The 18183-nt window shown below is 43.2% G+C and overlaps 1 pseudogene across 1 annotated transcript; it reads left to right on the plus strand.

The window, feature by feature from the left end:
- The first annotated feature begins 11482 nt into the window (after positions 1–11482).
- Positions 11483–14279, plus strand: LOC129550078 (cathepsin G-like; annotated as a pseudogene). The gene is made up of 5 exons (XR_016035680.1): positions 11483–11592; positions 12318–12465; positions 13123–13258; positions 13416–13669; positions 14117–14279. The product of XR_016035680.1 is annotated as a cathepsin G-like (transcript).
- Positions 14280–18183: the final 3904 nt, after the last annotated feature.

Raw genomic sequence — 18183 nt, forward strand, 5'->3', positions numbered from 1 at the left:
TGGGTCATATGGAAGTTCTGTTTTTATCTTTTTGAGGAACTTTCATACTGCTTTCCACAGTGGCTGAACCAGCTTACATCCCCACTTACAGTGCAGGGGGGTTCCCTTTTCTCCATGTCCGTGCCAACATTTTTTATTCGTGTACTTCTCTATGATAGCCCAGAGAAGGCAATGGCAAGCCACTCCAGTCCTCTTGCCTGGAAAATCCCATGGATGGAGGAGCCTGGTGGGCTGCAGTCCGTGGGGTCGCTAAGGGTCAGACACGACTGAGCGACTTCACTTTCACTTTTCACTTTCACACATTGGAGAAGGAAATGGCAACCCACTCCAGTGTTCTTGCCTGGAGAATCCCAGGGACGGGGGAGCCTTGTGGGCTTCCATCTATGGGGTCACACAGAGTCGGACACAACTGAAGTGACTTAGCAGCAGCAGCTATGATAGCCATTTTTTCAGGTATGGGGTGATATGTTATTGGTGTTTTGATTTGCATTTCTGTAATAATTAGTGATGTTGAGTATCTTTTCATGTGACAATTATTCATTTGTATGTCTTCTTTGGGGGAAAAATGTCTATTCAGGTCTTCTGCCTATTTCTTGATTTGGTTAGTTTTTTTTTTATATATGAGTTGTTTGTATGTTTTGGACATTAATCCCATGTCAGTTATATCACTGGCAAATATTTTTTCCCATTTCATAGGTTGCCTTTTCTTTTGTTTAGTTTGTTTCGTTTGCTATGCAGAAGTTTTTATGTTTAATTAGGTCTCATTTGTTTATTTTTGCTTATATTTCTTTTGCTTTAGAAGATAAATCCAAAAAAATATTGTTACAATAGGCAGTGTTCTGCCTATGTTCTCTTCTATGAGTTTTATGGTTTCAGTTCTTACATTTTGATCTGTAAACCATTTTATTTCCACATATGATGTGAGGAAGTATCTCATCTTACTTTTTTACATGGAGCTGTCCAGTTTTCCCAGCAATACTTGTTGAAAAGGTTGTCTTTCTCCATTGTAGAGTCTTGCCTCTCTTGTCACAGATTAATGGACCATAGGTGTGTGGGCTTATCTACTGGATTAAATGGACCATAGTTGCATGGACTCTATGTCCTGTTTCATTGATATATATGTCTGTTTTTATGCCAGTAGCATGCTTCCCAGGTGGCACAGTGGTAAAGAATCCACCTGCCAGTTCAGGAGATGCAGGAGACCTGTGTTCGATCCCTGGGTTGGGAAGATTCCCTGGAGGAGGAAATGGCAACCCACTCCAGTATTCTTGCCTGGGAAATTCCATGGACAGAGGAGCCTGGCGGCCTACCATCCATAGAGTCACAAAGAATCGGACACGACTGAGTGATTAAGCACGCAACACCATGCAAACTGCTCTGTAGTTTTGTAGAGCAGTCTGAAGTCAGGGAGGACGGTAACTCCCAACTTTGCTGTTTTTTCCTCAAGATTGCCTTGGCAATTTGGGGTCTTTTGTGGTTCCATGTAAATTTTAAGGTTATTTTTTTCTGGTTCTGTGGAAAATGTCATGAGTATTTTGATAAGGATTGCATTAAGTCTGTAGATTGCTTTGGGTATTAAGGTCATTTTAACAATATTAATTCTTCTGCTCTAAGAGCACCAGATAATTTTCCATTTCTTTTTATCATCTCCGATTTCCTTCATCAATTTTTTAGAGTTTTCTTTACTTCCTTGGATAAGTTTATTCCTTAATTTTATTCTTTTTGATGCAATAGAATTAAATCTATTCTAAATAGATTTAAATTGCTTCCTATTTTAAATAGAATTGTTTTCTCTTTATGATAATTGCTGGTGTGTAGAAAAGTAACAGATTTCTGTGTATTAATCTTGTAAGGTGCAACTATGCCAAATTCATTTATTAATTCTAATAGTTTGGGGATGGAGACTTTAGGGTTTCTATATAAAGTATCTTGTCATCTGAAGTTTTACTTTTTCACTTCCAATTTAGATGCTCCTTTTTCCCTTGTCTTAGCTGTGGCTGATACTTCCAATACTATGTTAAATAGAAATGGGCATTCTCAACTGAGTTTGTCATAAATGACCTTTATTGAGATATGTTCCTGTATACCTACTGTGCTAAGAGTTTTTATCATCAGTTGAATTTTGTCAAGTGATTCTTCATCTATTGAGATGATCATGTGATTTTTCTGTACTTTTGATAACATGGTGTATCACATCCATTGGTTTGTGAATGATGAACTGTCCTTGTGTCCCTGGAATAAACCCGACTTGATCATATTATATGATCCTTCTTATATGTTGTTGGATATGGTTTGTTAATATTTTGTTAAGGATTTTCAAATTTATATTCATCAAAGCTACTGGCCTATAATTTCTTTTTTTATTTTGTAGCATCTTTGTCTGGTTTTGGTAATCGGGTAATGGTGCTCTCAGACTTCCCTGGTGGCTCAGACAGTAAAGAATCTGCCTGCAATGCAGCAGACCCAGGTTCAATCCCTGAGTATGGCAGATCCTCTGGAAAAGGGAATGGCAACCCACTCCAGTATTCTTGCCTGGAGAATTCCATGGAGAAAGGAGCCTGGCGAGCTACAGTCCATGGGGTCACAAAGAGTTGGACACGACTGAGCAACTAACACTTTCACATCACTTTCAATGATGCCCTCATGCAATAAATTTGGGAGTGTATCTTCCTCTCTAAACTTTTGGAAGAGCTCAAGAAGGATAGGTATTAACTCTTAATTATATGTTTGGTATAATACTCTTGTGATGTTGTCTGGTCCTGGACTTTTGATTGCTAGGAGTGCTTTTATTTAGAAATTTGACTTCACTACTAGTAATCAGTCTGTTCATAGTATATTAAAAAGCAGAGACATTACTTTGCCAACCAAGGTCCGTCTGGTCAAGGCTATGGTTTTTCCCGTGGTCATGTATGGATGTGAGAGTTGGACTGTGAAGAAAGCTGATCACCGAAGAATTGATGCTTTTGAACTATGGTGCTGGAGAAGACTCTTGAGAGTCCCTTGGACTGCAAGAAGATCCAACCAGTCCATTCTAAAGGAGATCAGTCCTGGGTGTTCATTGGAAGGACTGATGCTAAAGCTGAAACTCCAATACTTTGGCCACCTCATGCGACGAGTTGACTCACTGGAAAAGACTCTGATGCTGGGAGGGATTGGGGGCAGGAGGAGAAGGGGACGACAGAGAATGAGATGGCTGGATGGCATCACCGACACTATGACCATGGGTTTGAGTGAGCTCCGGGAGTTGGTGATGGACAGGGAGGCCTGGCGTGCTGTGATTCACGGGGTTGCAAAGAGTTGGTCACGACTGAGTGACTGAACCAAACTGAACTGAATCAGTCTGTTCAAATTATCCATCTCTTCTTGATTCAGTCTTGGCAAGTTGTATCTTTCTAGAAATTTGTCCATTTCTTCTAGGCTGACCAGTTTGTTGGCGTATAGCTGTTTACAGTATTCTCTTATGATTTTTTGTATCTCTGTGATGTCAGTTGTTATTTCTCATCTTTCATTTCTTATTTTATTTACTTGGGTCCTCTCTCTTTTCTTCTTGGTAAGTCTGGATATAAGTTTATTAATTTTGTTTGTCCTCTCAAAAAAATTAGCTCTTGGTTACATTGATTTAATTTCCATTATTTGTTTTCACTGCTTTATTTCCTCTCTGGTCTTTATTATTTCCTTTCTTCTCCTGACTTTGGACTTTGTTCTTCTTTTTCAAATGCTTTTGATAATAGGTAACTTTACTTATTTGAGATGTTTCTTATCTCTTGAGGAAAGCCTGTGTTGCACTAAAATTCCCTCTTAGAATTGTTTCTGCTGCATCTCATAGATTTTGGAGTATTGTGTTTCCATTTCATTTGTTTTTCATTTCACATGTGGTGGGAAGACAGTCATGGGGGCAATGCAAGCTTATCAGTAGAAGTACCCCCAAGGAGCTTCCAAAACATCCTTCTAAGAGTGATTTTAAGGCAGCCCTGAGGATTTCCAGAATGCTTCAGGAATACACTGGTCTCCTACAAAGTCAAGACTAACTACATTGTTTTCTGACCAAAGCAGCAGCAAAAAGAGGGAAGGGGAAATGACCCAGCACCACCTGACAACTGCCTACCCAGAAGATTTGGACTGTTGGTGGTGTTTGGAGCCAGGAAGGAGATGGGAAACACCCTATCTAGTGTCCCAACATCCCAAAGAAGAAAAATAAATTGTAACTGACGGAAAGGTAATAAAACAGCCTGAAGTAGATGTAACTAGCTATGGATATTGTGAAACGTATCACCATCCTATTTGTTCAAATGTCACTTTCAGTCCAGTTCAGTCACGTTTCATTAAAATACAGAATGAAAGCATACATGCCTCTCTCTACCATCACGTATCGCCTCTCTACCCAAATGGCCTCTCTAATCCCTAAACTCTGGCTTTTGATTCTCTCTGCTTTGATGTCTAAGTCACCATTCCATTCATTAATGACTAATACTTCTGTAGACAGCATTCAAAATATTTACCTATCATATCGTTATTATTAAATTTTCAAATACACATTTGGATCCATAATCCACATAAAACAGATTATTGGGCATGGTGTGGAATAAGGGTCAAGTAGAAACATGTGTTCTTATAGGACATCATAGAGGCATTTATTGTCCTAGAACCACTTCAGTTCAGTTCAGTCGCTCATCCGTGTCCGACTCTCCGCGACCCCATGAATCACAGCACGCCAGGCCTCCCTGTCCATCACCAACTCACGGAGTTCACTCAAACTCATGGCCACAGAGTCGGTGATGCCATCCAGCCATCTCATTCTTGGTCGTCCCCTACTCCTCCCGCCCCCAATCCCTCCCAGCATCAGAGTCTTTTCCAGTGAGTCAACTCGTCGCATGAGGTGGCCAAAGTATTGGAGTAGAGTAAAAAGAAAAAAATCTTTTCCCCACTCTCTGCCATAAATCCTCCATCATAAACCAGTGTGTGTATCAGTGCCTAAATGTGTGTGGGATCTCTGTTTCTTGTCCAATAGTCTATATGTCTATGCCCCTGTCAGCACCACACTATCTTCATTACTGTGACTTCATTTGCTAGAATAAGACCTCCCATCTTATTCTCATTCTTCAAGACTGTCTTGGCTAATGTTGGCCATTGGTTTCTCCGTATCTGTTTAGAATCAATTAAGTTCTATGAAATACCTCTCAGGTGCAATGAATCTATAGAACACTTTCTGGAGAATTGACTTTAAAAAAAATTTTCTCTTTCAAACACCACCACCATGGAATATCTCTATGTTTAGGTCCTATTAAGTGTCTCTTCTTATAATTTCATACATATTTTCACCAAAGAGATCTTGCACATCTTTTTTTTTAGATTTATAGTTATTTGATCATTTTTACGATCTAAATGTTAACTTCCTCAAAATTTCCAACAGTATTATAGTATATATCAAAATATAATTAATGTTTAAGTTGGTTTTATGGCCCAGCAAATTTGTCAAACTGCCTTATTAACTGTAACAGTTGAGATGCAAGTTCTTGGGCATTTTCTACATACACAATAGCATCTCAAATATTCAGTTTTATTCCTGCTTTTCATGACCTTATGCCTTTCACTTCTATTTCCTGCTTATGTGTACTATGTAAAATCTCTAGTATAATACTAAAGAGAAATGGTGATCATGGCTATCCACATGTCCTTATATTGTTTTGCTCGCAAGTAAAAATATTGTGGGTTTCAACATTAGTATAATGATTGCTGGGGGTTTTTATGGAGACATTTTATCAGGTTAAAAACATTATTTTTTATTTATACTTCGCTAGAATTTTAATTAATGAACTTCAGCAAATGCTTACTTGTTTTATTTCAATTGAATAATCATATGGCATTTCTCCTTTTATCAATGTGTTGTTTTACAGCAATTGGGTTTTAATAAAAAGTCACCCACTCTTAGGATAAACCCAAATTAGTCCTGATATATTACTTTTCTTGTTGAATTATTTGACATACCTCAATATTCAGGTGATGTTAGCCTGTAATATTCCTTTCCCATATTGTCTTTATTGGGTTTGGCAGTGAGGATTTGCTAGTCTCATAAAGGAGATAGGTAGCATCTCCTCTCCAGAAGATATTGTGTATTGTTCTTTGAATATTTTGTTGAGATGTTCAGTGAAGTTTTATGAGCATGGGGCTGTCCTTGATAGAATGTTTTTGAAAACAGAATCAATTCATTTAATGTTTAAAGGAAAATTAAAAGTTCTTGGGTATATTTCACTAAATTTTATTCTTAGGGATTTGTCAGTTTCATGTAGATTTTCAAAATTATTGGCTTCCCAATGACATATAAGGTAACATAGATCTGACATACACACACACACACAAATCTCCCACATACAAACCCTTTCTTGGTTAAGGCAAGTATCTTCTCCCACCCTGTGGCTTTACTTTTCACTGTCTTAATAATATTTTGGATAATCAGAATTTCACTTTTATTCATACTATGCTGTGCTTAGTCACTCAATCATGTCCAACTCTTTGTGACCCCATAGACTGTAGCCCGCCAGACTCCTCTGTCCATGGGGATTCTCCAGGCAAGAATACTAGAGTGAGTTGCCATGCCCTTCTCCAGGGTATCTTCCTAACCCAGGGATTGAACCAAAGTTTCCCACATTGTAGGTGGATTCTTTACCATCTGAGCCACCAAGAAAGCCCAAGAATACTGGAGTGGGTAGCCTATCCCTTCTCCAGGGAATCTTCCTGACCCAGGAATCAAACCCGGGTCTCCTGCATTACAGGAGCTATTACCAGCTGAGCTATCAGGGGAGCCCCACCTTTACTCATATACACCCAATAAATTTTTATGTAGATCAATTTATCCATTTTTACCTTGCAATTATTATTGGTTAGCACTTTTTATATCTTAAAATTTTTCCCTTTGTTAAGTTTATAAAGAAGTTTGTCTATCTTTTAAAAGTTTTTTCCTTTAAGTAATCAAGCTTTATCTTTATTCATACTCAATAACTTTTACTAAAATTATTTTTGCTATTATTAATCATTTTAAACTCATTTTTTGTCTCCATTTTTAAAAAAAATTTGACTCTTTATTTACAGTGGATCTTTGAACAGTGCAGGGGTTAAGGGCATTGACCCTCAACCCAGTGGAGTATCCAAGTAAAACCTATAGTTGGCCCTCCCATTCTGCAGTTTTACATTCACTTATATAATCAACCGTGGATAGTGTAATATGGTAGCATTTACAACTGAATAAAAACTTGTCTAGAATGAAAAACGAGATGGTGGAGTAGAAAGACATGAGCAAACCTCCTCTAATGAAAACACCAAAATCACAACTAACTGCTGAACAACCATTTATGGAAAAAGACTTGGACATACTAGAAGAGATATTCTACACACAAAGAAGAAGAAGCTACAATGAGATGTCAAGAGGGGCTCTTTCACAATAAAATCAAACCCCATACCACCAAGTGGGCAACCGACAAACCGGAAAGTAATTATTTCTCAGAAATTCTCTCACAAGACTGAGACTCCCTAGCCCCACATCAGGCTTCCCAGCCTGGACATCTGGCATTGGGGAAAAGAGCCCCAAGATCATTTGCTTTTGAAGGCCAGCAGGACTTCAATGCAGGAGCTCTACAGGACTGGGGAAAATGGAGACTCCACTCTTGGGATGCACATACAAGGCTTCATGTGCACTGGGACTCAGAACAAAGCAGTGACTCCATAAGAGCCCAGGCCAGACCTACCTGGGGGGCCTGGAGGGTATACTAGAAAGGTGGGATATCCTATCCTAGGAAGGTGTGGCTTACTGTGAGGGCAAGGACACTGGTGCAGACACCCCAGGGAACACTCATCGGTGTGAGATCTCCTGGAGGTTGCATTTGGGCACCAAGACCTGGCCTTACTCAACAGCCTGCAGGCTCCAGTGCTAGAATGCCTATTTCACAATAAAATCAAATAACCCCATACCCACAAAGTGGGCAACAAACAAACTGGAAAATAATTGGACAAAGTCCCACTCATCAGCAAACATGTTGCCTAAAGTCATCCTGAGCCAACAACTGCCTGTAAACACATCCCTTGACATGGCCCTGCCAACCAGCAGGACAAAACACAGCCCCACCCACCAGTAGCAAGTACTAGTCCTTCCCACCAGGAAGCCTGCACAAGCCCCTGAACCGACTTCATACACCAGGGGACAGACACCAGAAACAAGAAAAATTACAATTCTGCAACCTGAGGAACAGAGAGGCAGGAGAATGAATACGTGAACTGAAAGACAGATTGCTGGAAATCACTCTTGCAGAACAGAAGAAAGAAAGAAGGATGAAAAGAAATGAGGACAGGACAGCCTAAGAGACCAAAATTCACATTATAAGGAGAAGAAACTGAGAAGGGATCTAAGAAAATATTTGAAGAGGTAAGAGCTGAAGACTTCCCTAATATGGGAAAGGAAACACTCACTCAAATACAGGAAGCACAGAGAGTCCTGTACAGGGTAAGCCAAAGGAGGAACACAGAGAGACACATATTAATGAGATTGACAACGGTTAAAGACAAAGAGAAAATATTAAAAGCAACGAGGGAAAAGCAGCAAATAACATACAAAGGAACCCCATACCATCATCAGCTGATTTTTCAGTAGAAACTCTGCAGGCCAGAAGGGAGAGGCACAGTATATTTAAAGTGATGAAAGGGGGAAACCTGTAACCAAGAATACTCTACTCAGCAAGGCTCTCATTCAGATTTGATGGAGAAATCAAAAGCTTTACAGACAAGGAGAAGCTGTGAGAATTCAACGCCACCAAACCATCTTTACAACGCTAAAGGAACTTCTCTAGGTGGAATAAAAGGCCACAACTAGAAACAAGAAAATTATGAATGGGAAAGCTCACCAGTTAAGACAAACATACAACAAAGATAGGAAATCATCCACACACAAATATGATATCCGAACCAGCAATAACGAAAAGAGGAGAGTACACAAAAGCAGGGTATTGGAAATGCATTTGAAATTAAGAGATCAGCAACTTAAAACAATATTGTATATCAAAACCTCATGGGAACCCAACCTACAGTAGACACACACACACACAAATCCAAACATGATACTAAACATAATCATCAAATCACAAGAAGAGAGAACCAAAGAGGGAGTGAAGGAAAAAGATTTACCAAAACAAATCCAAAACAATTAACAAGATGGCAATAACATACACATCAATAATTACCTTAACTATAAAAGCATTAAATGCTCCAACGAAGACACAAACTTGCTGAATGGATACAAAAATAAGGCCCATATATATGCTGTCTACAGAAGACCCACATCAGATATAGGCACACGTAAAGACTGAAAGTGAGGGGGTGGAAAAAGGTGTTCCATGCAAGTGGAGATCAAAAGAAAGCTGGAGGAGCAATACTCATATCAAGCAAAATAACTTTAAAATAAAGACTGTTACAAGAGACAAAGAAGGACACTGAATAATGATCAAGAGATCAATCTAAGAAAAAAAATAACAATTGTAAATATATATCCACGCAACATAGGAGTACCTCAATATATGAGGGAAATACTAATAGCTGTAAAAGGAGACATCTATATTTTATTATACTGATAATATTATCTTAAAAACTAAAGGGTTTTTTCCTCTTTTGTTATTTACTATTTCTTAGTCATGATGTCTGGAGAAGGCAATGGCAAGCCACTCCAGTACTCTTGCCTATACAATCCCATGGATGGAGGAGCCTGGTAGGCTGCAGTCCGTGGGGTCGCTAAGGGTCGGACATGACTGAGCGACTTCACTTTCACTTTTCACTTTCCACTTTCACACATTGGAGAAGGAAATGGCAACCCACTCCAGTGTTCTTGCCTGGAGAATCCCAGGGATGGGGGAGCCTGGTGGGCTTCCGTCTATGGGGTCACACAGAGTTGGACACGACTGAAGTGACTTAGCAGCAGCAGCAGCAGCAGTCATGATGTCTTGTATCCTTATGTGTTTGCTGAGCTATTTGTATTTGACTATATGCTTGTCACTATACTTGAAAAATAACTTTTTAGGTGTAATTCGAATTTTGAAGATAAATGAATTTCTTCTAGATTTGCCATAGATTCTGCCAGGTACTTCGGAACACAATCCATAAGTACAGTAACAGAAAAGGCTTGAGAGCCCATTAAAAAGTCCAGGTAATTGCAAACTTTCAAGAAATTATTTGTAATTACTCAATACCTCTTTTGTGTTAATTTGAGCATGTAGACTTTTAAGTTCATAGCGTATTGTGGGGAGAGTTTGACTAGACCTGTCTGTCTAGTCTAGACCTCATGATCTTTGATTTCTACACCATCATTTTAGGTGCTCTTCAAACAGAAGCTCACATTCTGTGGATTTAGCGAATTCTCTCAGCAAAATAGAGCTCCCTGTCTTGATTGCCATTATTCCTTCTGTTTTAACCTAATAATAACTCCTGCACTGGGAGTTCTCTAAGGCTTTTAAGGTTTCCATACATTTTAAACAAGTTTGTTTGGGGTTGGTTTTGGTGGGAAGATTGGTATGAAATCCTAGTCACTGTTAATGAAATCCCCTAAACATCTCTCTACCCAGATCATTCAGTTCAGTTCAGTTCAGTCGCTCAGTCGTGACCAACTCTCTGCGACCCCATGAATCACAGCACGCCAGGCCTCCCTGTCCATCACCAACTCCCGGAGTTCACTCAAACTCATGTGCATTGAGTCAGTGATGCCATCTAGCCATCTCATGCTCTGTCGTCCCTGTCTCCTCCTGCCCCCAATCCCCCTCCCAGCATCAGACTCTTTTCCAGGGAGTCAACTCGTCGCATGAGGTGGCCAAAGTACCCAGATCATTAGAAGTGTATATTTTACTTCCCTTTTTGCACATGGACTCTCTATTCTTTATACTTTCCCCTTAGTTTAAGTTAGAGTAACATTTTAAAAACAAAATAAACAATTAAAAAGCTTACATAACAATAAATTAAAACGATCCAAAGACACTACATAGTTATACTATTTTTGCTTGTCTCCCTGTTTTCTGCCTGTATCTTTTTGAGATGCATAAGGAAATTTCATGAGGTTGCAAACATTTACAGTGTAATAGGGAAGGAATTAAGTTCTTTGCAGCTCAGGACCAGGGGGTGAAGACATGCAGTCCCACTCCCTGAGGGAGAAGGAGGAAGCAGACAGGTCCCAGCCTTGATGCTTGTGAGGACAGTGTTGAATTGGGTGGGTCTGGGGTTCCGGGACACAGTGCCCATTTCTGCGGCCGGCACTGACTCAGCAGCTGTGCGGGCTATTGCACTGAAGGCTTCGGTTACTGCCTTCCCCCAGGTCCCTGGCAGTTGGTGGGCAAGCCTCTTGGGCAGCTCTGGGTGACGAAACTCATCACAGCAGCAGGAGAATGGGACTGTGAATTCTCGAGCCCCCACCCCCACCCCCCGCCCCCACCTTCACCTTCCCTTCCTCTCCCAGGGGCTCAAAGTCTGGCAGGAGGAAGTAGGGGCAGCAACCGCTGGGCAGCCTCGCCAGGAAGATGCAGCCGCTCCTGCTCCTGATGGCCTTTCTCCTGTCCCCCAGGGCTCAGGCAGGTAGGTGACCGTTCCCACCCTCAGAGGCCCAGCTCCACCCAACAGACTCTGGAGCCAGACTGCCCAGACACTTGCTAGCCCTGTATCACTGGGTAGATTGCATGAGTCCACAGTTTCTCAGCTTCAGATTCTGAGGGCAGGAATTGTACCAGGCCTACCTGGAGAGTCGCTATGAGAGTTAAGTGACGTAGTGTACATAAAGCTCTCAGAACCACCCTGGCACGTACTTAGTAACCTGCTACATAAACATGCTCTCTGAACTCAGTTTGCAGCCCCTGTGTCAGAGCCTAGGGGATCAAGATACTGCGAGAGCGGGCCCATCAGCCCATCTCTAGATCCTTACATTCATGAGCTGGACTCACAGGGATCTGGAAAGTTCCCTGAGGAAGAAAGTGCCACAGAACTTGAGGGAGAGGCAGCGCCAGAGGGCTCTGGGTTTGCCATCCCCACAGCAGAGAAACCCTCCTGTGAGGGAGGCTGCAGCTGGCCTTTGCTTCTGGGCAGGTGGGAGGGCGCTGAGGCTGGATGGAGAGCCAGCAGCACTTCCTGCAGGACCCTGGAGCCTCCCGTAGTTCTGTGCCCTGAAGATCCCATTCTCACCAACCACCAGCTCACCCTGCCCCTGGAGCATCTCTCCTGCTCCCCAGCTTCCAGTCTTTGTGAAGCCACCAAGCTGATGTCCACACACCTGCCAGTGCAGAGATAATCCTAGTGCTTCCTTCCAGGGCAGATCATCGGAGGCCGAGAGGCCAGGCCCCATTCCCGCCCCTACATGGCATATATTCAGACCCTGACACCAGCAGGTCTGACCATTTGTCGGGGGTTCCTGGTGCGTGAAGACTTTGTGATGACAGCAGCTCGCTGCTTGGGAAGGTGAGAAATTAAAGAGCTTCTGCTGCTGCTGCTGCTAAGTCACTTCAGTTGTGTCCGACTCTGTGTGACCCCACAGACGGCAGCCTACCAGGCTCTGCCATCTCTGGGGTTCTCCAGGCAAGAACACTGGAGTGGGTTGCCATTTCCTTCTCCAATGGATGGAGGAGCCTGGTAGGCTGCAGTCCATGGGGTCATGACTAAGCGACTTCACCTTCACTTTTCACTTTCATGCATTGGAAAGAGCTTCTAAGCCCCTGCAAAGCAGATCCAGAAGAGTTCATGAGAAGAGCCATTGAAGGCAGGTTTCTAGCAATGAACAGGTGAAAAAAGACCCGGAGAAGGCCTTTGTGAATGGACAGAGAGGAGGATCTGATCAGAAAGAATAGGAGGGGAAAATGGAAGGTACCCCGTGGGGCTCAAATTGTGAATTCAAGCTCTTTTCCAATTTCTTGTAGGGGAGGCAAAATTTAAGGTCATTGAATTTCCCACCACCCCCATCTCAAGGGGAGACCTAAGGCACAGAGTTCAGCCCCAGAGCCCTCCTGTCTCTTGGTTCCCTTGGCCGAGGTCTCGCTACCCTGGGCAGTCACTTGACCTGTACTGGGGACTGCAGTTCCTGCAGCTCAAACCTACCTCTAGGCTCCCTTTCCTTTGCAGCCAAATAAACGTCATCTTGGGGATCCACAGCGTCACCGCTTCTGAATGGACTCAGCAGCGCATCCCTGTCCTCAGACCCATCCCCCACCCCAGATATAATCGGTGGAACAACCAGAACGACATCATGTTACTGCAGGTACCGACCCTCTGGTTCTTCCGCTGGGCGGCTCTCTCCCAGCGTGGGGGCCTTCATGTGTCCTGGGACCATGGAGGGGGTTCAGGACTGACTCCCAGGGTGGTGGTGGGCACGGGGTGGGCATACAGTCCCTGAGTGCCTGCACACTTTCTGCCAGCTTGAGTACAGAGTCAGACAGAATGAAGCCTGAGGCTGGTAGCTCTGCCTCAGACAGAAGAAATGCTGAGCCCTGGGACCCAGTGCACCGTGGCCGGCTGGGGCCTCACCGAACTGAACAGGAGAGCAATCACACTCCAGGAGGTGCAGCTGACAATTCAGAGGGATGGAGAGTGTCACAGTCGCTTCGATTTCTACACTGGCCAAAAGCAGATCTGTGTGGGGGACCCAAGAGAGGGGAAGTCCACTTTCCTGGTAAGACAATGCAGGGTCTGCTGACAGTACCCGAGACAGGGGGTCCTGGGCAGAATGGGCAGTGGGGACAGATTCCATCTCTGTGGCTGCAGCCTGGGGTCCACACCAAAGTGACATGGGGTGGGGAGGGGTGTTTCCCCATCCATCTGGTCTCTGGGGGAACTGGAGAAGCACCAGACATGCAGGATGTTCATGCGCAGTGTTTTCCTGGGGCCGGTGAGGTACCTTGACCTGGGTTGGGCTGGAGAAGCAACCACAGTCAGGGCTGAAGCCCAGTGATGGGAAATTCAGAAGCTTTTCTTCTGCAGCCCACCACCCCCCCATCTCACACACAGCCAGCACCGAAAGGAGCTCCTTTCAACCCCCGTCTTCTCTGAGGGTTGGGAGAGGGCAACAGGAGTGGGGAGTCTTGGAAAACTGAGTGTCCCTTCCCTCCTCTGCCTGTAGGGGGACTCCGGTGGCCCCCTCGTGTGTAACAATGTGGCCCAGGGCATTGTCTCCTATGGAGACAGGGTGGGGACCCCTCCAGCAAGTCTTCACCAGAATTTCCAGCTTCCTGCCCTGGATAAGGAGAACAATGAGACGCTTCAAAGAGTGGAGACCAGAGTGACATCCCACGAGACTGACTCTCCTTCTCTGGGGCAGAGTCCAGCTCCAGAGCAGATCCCAGAACCTTAATAAACATCCTCGTCTGGAGTGGAAGTAGCTGATTTCTAATGTGTTCATTAAACATTAGTTGCGTACAACAAAGTGTGCCAGGAATGAGGGTGAACTTCATCAGGAAGATGGGGTCTCTTACCAGGACAAGTGAATCCCTATTCCCACTGTCCTGGGGTCAGCATGAGCATCTTCCCTCCTCCAAGCCATCCATTCCTCCGTGTCCCCTCTATCCACAGCCTGGGGATGGATGGAGGGACCCACCTCTCCCCAGAAATGCTTTTTATTCTCTACCCACTAGAGTATTAAAGAGACTCCACACTAGGTATTAAAGTGTACCCCCAAACCACGTACCATTGGTGTGAGAAGGATGAGTTGAACAGGCAAACCAAAGGGACAACTGAAATTCTAAACAAGGCCCAATTTAATATATGGTGAACAATTCTCAAACCACTGGGAAACAATAAACTTTTAATAGGTGTCATTGAAACAAAACAGAATCACTGGGGGAAAAAGATACAGTTGGGTCCATACTTTTTATCATAATCCAAGATAACACTCAAATGAGATCAAAGATCTAAATGTTAAAAATCAAGCCATGCAAGTACTAGAAGAAAGTAAAAGGAAGATTTACTCTCTTAAAAATATCTAACAAACACCCATATCAAAGTTGTGCTTTTCACGATGGCCAAGAGATGGGAGCAACCCAAGTGTCTATGGACAGCCAGAGTCTTTCTCCTAAACCCTTTCCCATGCCAACCCTCACTGCGCTGTAAACCACTGTTCTCATTTTCACTGTGATGAGAATCCCCTTCTGGGTTTGTTACTCGAAAATTAAACAAACCTCCACACAATATGTTGACTAAAATAAAATGCCTTCTACCCTGAAGATTAACCCATGATGAATACATCAATATTATATTGAAATAAAGGATTTCTGAAGTAATGTAATTTAAACCCAAGTTTTTAGCACCTTAAGGTAACTGTAGAGAATTATCTAGGAGGTTCTACATCCATCAAAATGTTAACTATTCCTTGCAGTGTTACATTTCCCACCTGAATTCTTGGAGTTTCCATAATCTGAAATGGAATGATCCATACACATGTATCAAATCCAACTGGTTCTACACAGATATGCTTTGGCAAGTTTGTCCGGTATGATTATGGGTACTTCTTGTCAAAAAGTCATTTGCCTAAAGTTCAGTGTATGTCATTTTCCACAAAATTTTAACAATACATCTTTGACAACATTCAGTCATTTCCTCTAAATCTGATGCCACCTACCCATAGGAATTATCTCTTACTTATATGTTCTCAGGGATAACAGTCTCATTATTAAATGTCTGCATTGCCAGATGGAAAGAATACTTGATGGTGGGGCCAGGGAGGAGAGGAGAGAGCAGTGGAAGAGCCCTTGTAAAGCCTTCCTCTCTGTGACATTTACTTTGAGCCTCAGAGCTCCAATACTTTGGCCATCTGATGTAAGAGTTGACTCACTGGAAAAGACCCTGATGTTGGGAAAGATAGAAGGCAGGAGAAGAAGGGAACAAAAGAGGATGAGATGGTTGGATGGCATCACCGACTCAATGGACATGAGTTTGAGCAAGCTTCAGGAGGTGGTGAAGGACAAGGAAGCCTGGTGAGCTGCAGTCCATGGGGTCACAAAAAGTTGGACACGACTGAGCGACTGGACAACCACCACCAGAGCACCACCTAGGTCAGGAGTGCCCAGGAAACTCCCGGACAGACTCATCTCTCCTCCAAGCCTCTCCCTGCCAGTCAGCTCCCCAAGGCAGCTGTCTGCCTCCAGCCGCCCTGCTGGAAAGATTTCTACAGCCCTCACCATGCCCATGACCAAAGGACGGTTCCCTTCACGACCGTGTCAGAAGCCAGTTCCACCACTTCTCACAGCTCAGCACGCTTCCTTATCAAGTAGACCTCAGCAGCAGAGCTTCGGCGAGGAAACATTTTGCACACCAAAAACTAGTGCAAAAGAGCACAATTCCTCTTGCTTTTTCTCTGCTTTCAGTCTCTGTGCTTTGGAAGACCTACCGACTTGTCTGGAAAGTCACAAAACCGTGATAAGCTCTAGGACAGAAACCCCACCAGGAACTTCACTCCTGACCTGATAGCTCAGGCAGACTTCCAGTCCACAGAAACCTGGTTGCCATGCCCTGGGGCAGAGCTTCAGAGTCAGGAGAAGCTAGACACTAGTGATACATCAGAACTAGCAGCATCACAGAAGTGAGGGTTGGTAACCTTGATCATGGTTGTCTGAGTTTGTCTGGGGAAAGTGGGGACCCCAGGAGAAAGCCACCTTTCTCCAACTCATCCACCAACCTCGAGTTGGAGACAAGAGGGCAGCCCAGGACCAGTCCCAATAGCGCGAAGAAAATGTCTTTCTTGTGGAAACGTTAAAAAAAAAAAAGAAAAACTCTCGGTATACAAAATCTGCCTAATACATTATGAATACATTTCAAGATTTTAGGTGGCTTGACCTCCAGAACAACTACAAACTTCACTAGACTGATACCTATCAAGACTGCTTTATCACCAGCAATCCACTCCTGGGCACATATATAGACAAAACTCTAACCCAAAAGATACATGCAATCTGTGTTCATAGCAGCACTATTCACAATAGCCAAGACACGGAAGCAACCTAAACGTCCATTAACAGATGAATGGATAGAGAAGATGCGGTACATATATACAGTGGAGTACCATTTAGCCATAAAAAATAATGAAATAGCACCATTGCAACAACATAAATGCAACTGGAGATCATCATACTAAGGGAAGTCAGAAAATAAAAGACGAATACCATATGAAATCACTTATATGTGGAACCTAAAAAACGGCACTGCTGCTGCTAAGTTGCTTCAGTCGTGTCCAACTCTGTGCAACCCCATAGACGGCAGCCCACCAGGCTCCCGAAAATACGGCACAAATGAACCTATATTCAAAATAGAAACAGACTCATGGACATAGAGAAGAGACTTATGGTTGCCACTGGGGAGGGGGTTAGGGGAAGTTTGGAGTTTGCAGATGTAAGCTATCACGTATAGAATGGATAAACAATAAGGTCCTGCTGTATAGTGCAGATAGCTATATTCATAGTTAATCATAATGGAAAAGAATATTTTTTAAAAGAATTACATATGTATATGTGTCACTGAATCATTTTGCTGAAAGAAACTAACACAACATTGTAAATCAACTATACTTCGATTTTAAAAAAAGATTGCTTTTTTCAAGTTTCCACTGAATTTTCAAAAGTATAATTTTCACAGGCTACATTACGATTCATTGTTTTATTGTGCAAAAAATTACTAAACCATTTTACATCCAGAAATTTAACAGGCCTCTCTCCAAACGCTTCCCCCCAGTACCCCACACTTGGTTTGCCCTGGCCCAAGAGAATCAGATGGTTCCATTGATTAGCATCAGCTCTGCATGCTCTGGGGCTTTCCTGAGTTACAAGGCCTAGGATGGTACCAGGGGTGCCCAGAAAGGCAAGACTCTCTTGTGCTCCTTATCTTCTGTCCCAGCGAGCCACAGTGAACATGAAGTTGTCTCACGCCAGGAACCCCCAACATCTGCTCCAGCCTTGTTTGTTGTCATAAAAATCTACAGATACCATGTTCGGTGGGCAGCGCCGTCTGACCTTTCTGCTCCGTTTGATCTCCCCTGAAAGAGAAAATTTCCCTGGAGTTCTGTCTTCATAGGAAACAGGACAGGATCTGCCAGGTGGCCTAAAACAGTGGATATTCAGAGGATGATAGTCCTCAATGGTCTTTAGGGACCCAGCTCAATGAGATGGGGGCCCCAGGCTCCCCTGCGCAGCAGGCTTGCAG

Source organism: Moschus berezovskii, chromosome 21 (assembly GCF_049115385.1).
Source record: "Moschus berezovskii isolate FMDL1 chromosome 21, NW_MosBer_1.0, whole genome shotgun sequence".
Lineage (NCBI taxonomy): Eukaryota > Metazoa > Chordata > Mammalia > Artiodactyla > Moschidae > Moschus > Moschus berezovskii.